Source organism: Anolis sagrei, chromosome Y (genome assembly GCF_037176765.1).
Source record: "Anolis sagrei isolate rAnoSag1 chromosome Y, rAnoSag1.mat, whole genome shotgun sequence".
In the NCBI taxonomy this organism is placed as follows: domain Eukaryota; kingdom Metazoa; phylum Chordata; class Lepidosauria; order Squamata; family Dactyloidae; genus Anolis; species Anolis sagrei.
Window position 1 is genome coordinate 17,065,965 of NC_090035.1, and position 9,293 is coordinate 17,075,257.

At 40.6% G+C, this 9,293-nt stretch overlaps 1 non-coding gene across 1 annotated transcript; it reads left to right on the top strand.

The window, feature by feature from the left end:
• The first annotated feature begins 4,705 nt into the window (after positions 1 to 4,705).
• LOC137095743 (U6 spliceosomal RNA) lies at positions 4,706 to 4,815 on the top strand. The gene has a single exon (XR_010908897.1). It is a non-coding gene; the product is annotated as a U6 spliceosomal RNA (small nuclear RNA).
• Positions 4,816 to 9,293: the final 4,478 nt, after the last annotated feature.

Genomic DNA, 9,293 nt, shown 5'->3' on the forward strand with positions numbered 1-9,293 from the left:
AGTCTGATTGGACTCTGACAGAGAAACATTTTTATTTTTCAAAAAGCAAAAGGGAAAAACCCATATATAGACCTATTCATAGTAATTGTATTTGGCATGGGATTAAAATCAAACAGAGACTAAATTATGTCCCAATTTCACTGGCCAGTTTCAATACACAAAGCTATGAATAGCATGGAGAGAAGTATGTTTTACCTGCCTGCTGCCATGTAAATGTCACAGAGAGGAGCTTCTCTGAAATAAAGCAGGTGACAGCCCTAATTCAGCATTACAGACATGGTGCATAACTGGCATGTAAATCTTCACTAATTTCATCCTCAGAAGGTGTAATGAGTAATTTTAGGCAGAAATTGCTTCGCAGAAATATTGTTTCTGTGCAGAAAATACTTTCTTTTTTTGACAACTGCAAAAAAAGTGCATAAATTTTTGCACAATATTGCCTTGGATTCTTTTCAGAGTCTTCCTCCACTCACTTGACAGCCATCACTTTACAGACTCAGCCTGATCTTTTTGTTCCAGAACGGATCATAGCACAGTCCAGGAAATCATAAGGAAACCAGGTGGCTTCCTATTTTCCAAGGTTGTTCCACTTTCTTCGCCATTTCTGTCCCTGAACAGAAGATGCAAATTAAATGAATGAAGAGTCATACAATGACAGAGGGCCCTTCTACACAGCCATACAACCCAGAATATCAAGGCAGAAAATCCCACAATATCTGAGTGTGGACTCAGATAAGATAGTTCGAAGCATATATTGTGGGATTTTCTGCCTTGATATTCTGGGATATGGGGCTGTGTGGAAAGGCCCTGAGTGTGGACTCAGATAACCCAGTTCAAAGCAGATATTGTGGGATTTTCTGCCTTGATATTCTGGGATATGGGGCTGTGTGGAAGGGCCCTGAGTCAACACTGCCATATATTCCTGTTCATATCAGAAAAGAGCCCAGAGCTGGCTCATGTAGTTTAACCCGTAGCCATTGCTAAAGCATTCCTGAAAAGCTGCCCTGCAAAGCCTGTGATGAAGGCGAGTCCACCAGCACCAACTGAGGCCTCTTCTACACTGGCATGTCATCCAAACAGATAATCCACATCTGCTTTGAATTGGATTTTAGGAGTCTACACTGCCATATAATCCAGTTCAAAGCAGATAATCTGGACTTTAGATGGCCGTGTAGAAGGAGCCTGAGATAATTGTTTCTAATGTCACATGACAAGAAGTTCTTCCTGACATGTAACTGGAATTCACTTTCTTAGAATTTGAAGCAACTGTCCTGGAGCAGCAGGAAACAAGGCTCTTCTACACTGCCACATAATCCAGATTTTTATCTATTTCGTATCAAAAGCATTGCATAAAAAAGTATAAAACAATAAATAGAGGGAACAGAAATGGCTAAATAATTTTTGATCAAAAAAGTAGCAACAGTGACTGCGTTGTCTGTGGCTTTAAACAATTCTTCCTCTGCATGAGGCAGGGCATAGTGGACAAGCATACAGATGTGGAGTTGTTTGTTTTGCTCCACAGTCGCACAAGGTGGAGGATTCTTTTAGGTAGTCCCATTTTGCCAAGTTGTCATTTTATCTCCTAACAACATTTGTGAGTCTGTACAGGGACTTCCAAGTTGCCCATTCTTGGTTTGCCTCTGTAGGCAGACCTTCATGGGGTGGGCATCCATTTGGGATTTCCTAGTTTAGCTGCCCAGAGGGATACTTTTACTTTTGCTAGGGGAACATTAAGAGGAGTGGTGGTTCTTGTGAAGCTTTTCTTTGTTTTGAGTCTACTGGGAGGAGGCTAATAGTCACACAGTGGGTGGCTTTCACAGTGTTCAAATGTTCTAGATTATCAAAGTAGATGATCCACATTATCTGCTTTGAACTAGATTATAGTTCAAAGCATTATCCATCCACACTGATGGATAATCCAGTTCAAGGCAGATAATGTGGATTTTCTATGGCAGTGTAGAAGGGGCCTAAGTTGATCCCATTTTCCAGGGCTGGATCTACACATAACCCATATTATCAAAACAGATAATCCAGATTATCTGCTTTGAACTGAATTATATCCATTTTCACTGCCATATAATACAGTTCATATCAAATAATCTAGATTTTAAATGGCATTGTAGGTGGGGCCTTGGTTGAACTAGCTTGAACACATTCACCTTATTGGTTTTTATCTTAGCAAATATCAAGGTGGGGGGGGGGGGAAGCAACCATTTCAAGACTTTACCAACTTTCCTTCAAGTGAATGAGTTATTTATCATTGGACCTTTAGACATTACTTATGACTTTTTCTTGTTTGGAGATCTTGGCTTCATAGATTGGAGGCCTCTGATATCAAAGGCCAAACCATGCCGGATCTCAATGTCTTCATACTTAAAATGGAATCCATGCCATTTACCATGATTGCTTCTCAGGAATGTTGGTGCCATAGACTGAACCTGCCCTTAACTTTGCCAAAATGTTCTAAATCAATGCTGAAACATATTTAAGATTCAAAACATAACTTATTAAAATTGATCAATTTTTTTTTAAAAAATGTCAGCAGCAAAATTTAGAAGGAAGAGAAAAACACTTAGATTTTACTAAATGGCCAACACATCTATACAAAGCTTCCAAAAGGCAACCTTTGCATTTTAAGGAAGCTAAGAATGAATCTTGCACTGAGTTTTTCAGTTCTCTTGACTGTACTGTTGCCTGTATGAGCGATAAGATATCAAAGATGCAGCAAGATAAGCAAGAAAATGGAATGTGTCCATGAAAACTTGAAACAGATTCTTCTCTTCAGAAAGACAGTCAAAAGCAAAAGAAAATCTCTGAAGGCATGTAGAGAATGAAGGAATGATAAAGGACCTTTGAGAGGGATTTTATCTCTATCATAGGGTTATACTTTTAACCTGATTTCCATAGCATTGTTTGTTGAGTATCACTGCTATGGTAGTTTTCCTCCTTCTCAGTAATTGGCAGTTGTTGTGTTCCACACAGTGACAGTTTAAGGAAAAGAACAACATGTAAAAGCCTATACAGCGATTGGAGCTTATGAATAAAGAGATGGAAGAATGGATGGCTCAAAAGATAGAGGGCATATCTTTAAAAAGAAAAAGAAAAAAAAGCTCTGTATCTGTGTTTCCTAGAAGAATCTATAGCAGCTTTCTTCCTGTCTAAAAATAGTTCTAGCAATGCAACATCCCATGGCAAAACAAAAACAAAAAACAAAAAACAAAAAACAAAAAAAATAGCAAAAGCCATTGCTAGCTAGGGTTGAAAGAATATTGATAATATTTTTTAACAAAAAAAGTATGTTTTCAAGTGTCAGTAAACCTTGACAAGACGGATCGTGGACTGATAAATATCTCCATAGTCTGGAACTTCTTTGGCACAAAAATCCCTTTTGTGATCAATAATAATCCCAATGTACAATGTCCTAAACTGGTATTAAAGCCATTATCCTCCCAACCCTGTTATATGCCTGTGAAACATGGACTGTACAGATGTCAAACTCAATCCTGGAATGATTCCATCAGTGTTGGCAGAAGGACAAATGTCAGCGTTCTGGAAGAAGCAAAGACCATCACCATTAAAGTGATGTTTCTATGCCATCAAATTCTGCTGAATTCAGCCTCATTGTCTGAATGCCCGATCGCCTTCTCCCAAAGCGGTTACTATATTCCCAAATCAAGAATGGAAAATGTAATGTTGGGGGACAGGAAAAGAGATTTAAAGATGGGCTTAAAGCTAACCTTAAAAACTGTGGCGTAGATACTGAGAAATGGGAAGACCTGGCCCTTGAGTACTCTAACTGGAGGTCAGCTGTGACCAGCAGTGCTGTAGAATTTGAAGAGGCACGAATGGAGGATGAAAGGGAGAAACATGCCAAGAAGAAGGTAATCAAGCCAACCCTGAGCGGGACCGCCTTCCACCTGAAAACGGATGCCCTCACTATGGAAGAACATGACGACCAAGAATAGGGCTCCACAGTCACGTATATATCCACCACCAAGACACTACACTTGGAAGGTCATCATACTCGGACAACAAGGGATCGCCTAAGTAATGTTTGATTATTGTGACCTAAATGTATAATTTTATCTTTATCTCTGTTGAATGTCATTGTATTAGAGTCATTGTATTAGATTATGCCTAATTTTCTGGTGTATTAAGGCCCACATGCTTTTGTCGGATCTCATAGCTGTGAACCATTTATAGTTGTGGTACTGAATCACATAAAACAACAAGACATCTTTTTTCCTCAGAATAATTTCCTTCCTTTTTTCCCTTCCTTGGACTGGATAGCTCTTCTGGTCTCTTTCAATTCTATGGTTCATTTGATCCTTCCTTCCTTCCTTCCTTCCTTCCTTCCTTCCTTCCTTCCTTCCTTCCTTATCCCATTCATGGAAGCACAGAGAGTTAAACTGTTTGCTACAGGAAATCTGCTTGCCGGAGGGTTAGCAGTTCAAAGCTGCGAGCCAGGGTAAGCTCTGGACTGTTAGTCCTTGCTTTTGCCAATCTAGCAGTTCAAAAGCATGCAATGCAAGTAGATCAATAGTTACCACCTCAGTGGGAAGGTAAAAGGGCACCCTATGCAGACATGCCATCAAAACATGATTGGACAACAGGCTTCTCGGCAGGGAAAAATAAACAACAGCACCTCCCCATGGCCGGAGTTGAGCACCGGAGATGAAAAGCGGAGGCCTTTACCTTTATCTGTGTGCTGCTTGCTTCGGCACCACATATACTAAAAATGGAACAATACAGAGAAGATTAGCATGGCCCCTGCGCGAGGATGACACAAAAATTCATGAAGCGTTCCATATTTTTCATCCATATCCGTGTCCTGTTCTCCCCACCAGCTCAATAGATATCTTGAGCAATGATCAATCTATTTGCCCCCAAGGAACTGGGAAATTGATGCTTCTGTTTGATGTTTGACATTTTGTCTTATGCCTGATATAACAGCCTTCATTTTTTATTTAATTTTAGTTGTTAAGTCATAATTTGTTTTTATATGTTTGATTGCCAAATTTCATTAATATGGATAGCTTGTTGTTGTGTTCAGGCATTCAATGTTTGCTTTTTATGTTTGGAATCCACCCAGAGGCCCTCTGGAGAGATAGGGTGGAATATAAATAAAGTTGTTGTTGCTATTATTATTATTATTATTTGAAACACAACAAACAAGATCATTATACTGGTTGTTGTATTGGACATTTCTCAAGTGCCTAGGACTATGTGATGTATTGGCGAATAATGTGTACAGATCCCAGTAGGGTAGCCTTTTGCAACTGAAAGATGGTAATTTTGTCAGCACCGATTGTGTTCAAGTGCAGGCCATGGTCTTTAGGCACTGCACCCAGTGTGCTGATCATCACTGGAACCACCTTTCCTGGCTTGTGCCAGAGTTTTTGCAGTTTGAATAATAATAATAATAATAATAATAATAATAATAATAATAATAATAATAATAATTGCATGTTGTTGTTGTTGTTCACTATGTAAAAGGCATTGAATGTTTGCCTTATATCTGTATACCGTAATCCACTCTGAGTCCCTCCAGGGAGATAAAGCAGAATATAAATAAAGTATATTATTATTGTTGTTGTTGTTATTATTTCCTCCATATGGGAACTATTATGTTTTTGCATATATTGAGATCTTATTTATAGCATGACCACTTCCAGATAGTTAATGGCTTACATGGAGGTAAACCAGATGATCTGGCCAATACAATAGAAAGCAACAATTATTAATGAATAATAATAATAATAATAATAATAATAATAATAATAATAAACTATAGAAGCAGTGTTTTAGATTATTTCATTTCAGGTATGCTGTGTCCCACTTTTTGAAAGGGAGAGATGAATGTTTGCTGAAGTTTGATGCCAAACACACACACTTTCTAATCAGGCTTGGAGATAATGCTACCAATACATCACCGAAACTCTTCTTGTCATGATAACTCTGTATGGGCTGGCAGTCGTAGCAAACAATTGATGTCTGTTAGTTTAAAAGGCAATTAATGCAATTACTCGTTGGTTTAATCAATACTAATGTATTTTTTTCTTTCTCTCTCTTATAATTTGCAGGCTTTGACAATGCTGGATGCAAGCAAAGTTGAGGTAGGAAATACTGATTTATGTTGGCTGCATTGATGGAACTACATGATTGTAAAATGAGGTGGGATATAGGTTGTGAAACAGACATATTAGGGGTAAAAATGGACTGGGTGGTACCTTTTAGTAGCTTTGCAAATTGTTTCGTCGGCTTTATTTATATGTAACTGTGCTGTTTTGGATTAGCCTGCTAATGTTGAGCCTTTTTAATCCTTTGCATTGCTTTGATCTAGCAATGGTCTTAGAGGCATCAGAGGATAATGTTCTTGTTGTATAACCAGGTCCGTGTGTATGTTGTGACAGTGTAGGAACATGCCATTGGACACAAAATCAAGCATTCTGGAAAACGTTGGCATCTTTCCCCCCTAATTTCAGTTTCCAGCCCATCTGATTGTACAGATACATTTGCTAGCAGGCAAACACAAGAGAGGGATGGATTCATTTAGGAATAAATTGTTGTCTTTACTGCAATAGCAGTTTGATTTGGGAGTGAATGCTGGAAAAATGGCATCCTTGTGCTGACCCGATCTGTGCAATGTCAGTGGGTGGAAGATTAGTTTGGACTCACCATAGCATTTCACATTTCTTTGTATGAAAGAATGCCATTGGGCAACAACCATGAATTTTTATGTGATAGTGTCAAGATGTGTGTGTAGGGCCTCATTGGGTTGAAGACTGGACTTTTTCCTTGTCTCTAGAGATTCATTCACTCTAGTTTTGACTGTCACTTGACACATCTGCACTGACCACTTAATCTGGGATGAATCCAGCATAGAAGGAAGCAGTTTTAAATTGAAATTAAATCCAGACAAGATAGAGGCACTCCTGGTCAGTCGGAAGTCGGATCAAGGTGTGGGATTACAGCCTGTGTTGGATGTGGTCACACTCTCCTTCTAAATACAGCTTCACAGTCGGGGGTGATCCTGAACTCATCGCTGACCCTGGAATCCCAGGTATTGGCGATGGCCAGGACTGCCTTCGCACAATTTAAACCTGTGCACCAGTTGTGCCCATACCTTGAGATGCCAGATCTGGCCATGGTAGTCCACACCTTAATCACATCTTGTTTGGACTACTGCAACATCCTCTACATGAGGCAGCCTTTGAAGATAGTTCAGTAGCTTCAACTAGTTCAGAGATCAGCAGCTGGATTACTACCGGGGCTCCATACATGGAGAGATCCACTCCAATGTTGTGGCAGCTCCACTAGCTGCCAGTCTGTTGCTGGGCTAAATACAAAGTGCTGGTCATTACTTTTAAAGCCCTAAATGGCTCAGGTTCAGCCTATTTGACCAATCACATCTCCTCTTACAAACCAGCTCAGGCACTGCAGTCATTGGAGGAGGCCCTGCTCTCGGTCCCACACCCATCTCAAGTGAGGCTGGTGGGAAAAAGAGAGAGGGCCTTCCCTGTGATCGCCACCCACCTCTTGAACTCCCAACCTAAAGAAATAAAGATGGCCCCCCTCCCTCCTCTCCTTCAAAGAACACCTGAACACTTACCTTTGTTCACTAGCATACAGAGAGGAGGAGGATTAGATAATGAGAGATCACTACTGGACATCTGGTCAAGAACAATTGCTGTATTCAGTCTCTATTAGTCCATGTTGGCCCAGCTGTCATCACTGGCCTCACAATCAAACTGCACTACTTTGTAAACTTTGGTTGGCTATTATAAATCAATGCAGATATTGTATTGTTTAGGATTTATGTTATTATATAATTTTGTTTGGTTCTGTTTTGTTTAATTTTTTGATGTTAGGTTCTGATGTTGTTTTCATATGTGGGGTTATTTTGGATTATTCGTTGGCACTTGTTTGTTTTATTGAGGCATTGAATGTTTTCCTTTTTTTGGTAGAATCCACCCTGAGTCCCTCTGGGGAGGTAGGGTTGAATATAAATAAAGATTATTATTACTATTATTACTGTTATTACTATTTTGCTGTGTGGATGATTACATTGTAATTCCTGGAACAAAATCAAGGTCCAGGTGGTGTTTAACTGCTTACAGACATGGCAGAGGCTGGTCTCAAATGGCAATGAAGAATTCTTTTCTGCAACTCCCCTCATGCCAAAATGTTCTTTTGCACATCAGCAGAATACTCCAGGTGTCCACACAGCAATTGGCATTAGGTAGAGTTGATTTCACCATGCAACATGTTTGATGCTGGAGCATGCTGATGAGCATTAAGGGCTTTATTTTGGAGTATCCTGCAGCTTTGCTTCTCCCAGATTAAAGGTCTTACACCATTCTGCTGTGTATGTTTGTGGTCTATGTTGTCTGACTACTATGTCTCTTCAATCCACATTAAATAGTCAATTATTATTATTATTATTATTATTATTAACTTTATTTGTACCCCGCTAGCATCTCCCGAAGGACTCGATGCGGCTTACACGGCCGAAGCCTCAAACACAATACAAAAGAAAACATAGCACAACAGTAAACAAAGCAAATCAAAACAATTAAGCAAAATAAACCACAATGACAATACATCAGGACACTATTAAAAACTGGTTCGGCCGGCGCAGTGGGGTACAGGGATTAAAAGTGCTGAAATGGCAGGAGGAACGTAGGATTAAAGTGTGGTGTGCAGCAACATTGGTTATGCTAAGGTGCTTCTAGGACCTGGGATGGGGATTCCTAGTCTGGGAAGGCACAACGGAACAGCCAGGTTTTTAACTTCCTTCTGAAAACGGCTAGAGTGGGGGCCTGTCTGAGATCTTTTGGGAGGGCGTTCCAAAGTCTGGGGGCCGCCACGGAAAAGGCCCTGTCACGTGTCCCCACCAAGCGCGCTTGCGACGTGGGTGGGATCACAAGCAGGGCTTCTCCGGATGACCGTAGCGAGCGTGTGGGTTCGTAGATGGAGATGCGGTCACGCAGGTAGGGTGGTCCCGAACCGTTTAGGGCTTTGTAGATAAGCACCTGCACCTTGAATTGGGCCCGGAAAATAAAAGGCAGCCAGTGGAGCTCCTTAAACAGAGGGGTAGACCTCTCTTGATAGTGAGCCCCAGTTAGCATCCTGGCTGCTGCCCGCTGGACCAATTGAAGTTTCCGGGCCGTCTTCAAGGGCAGCCCCACGTAGAGCGCATTGCAGTAATCCATTCTAGAGGTGACCAAGGCGTGGACCACCCCGGCCAGATCAGCCTTCACGAGGTATGGTCGCAGTTGGCGCACAAGTCT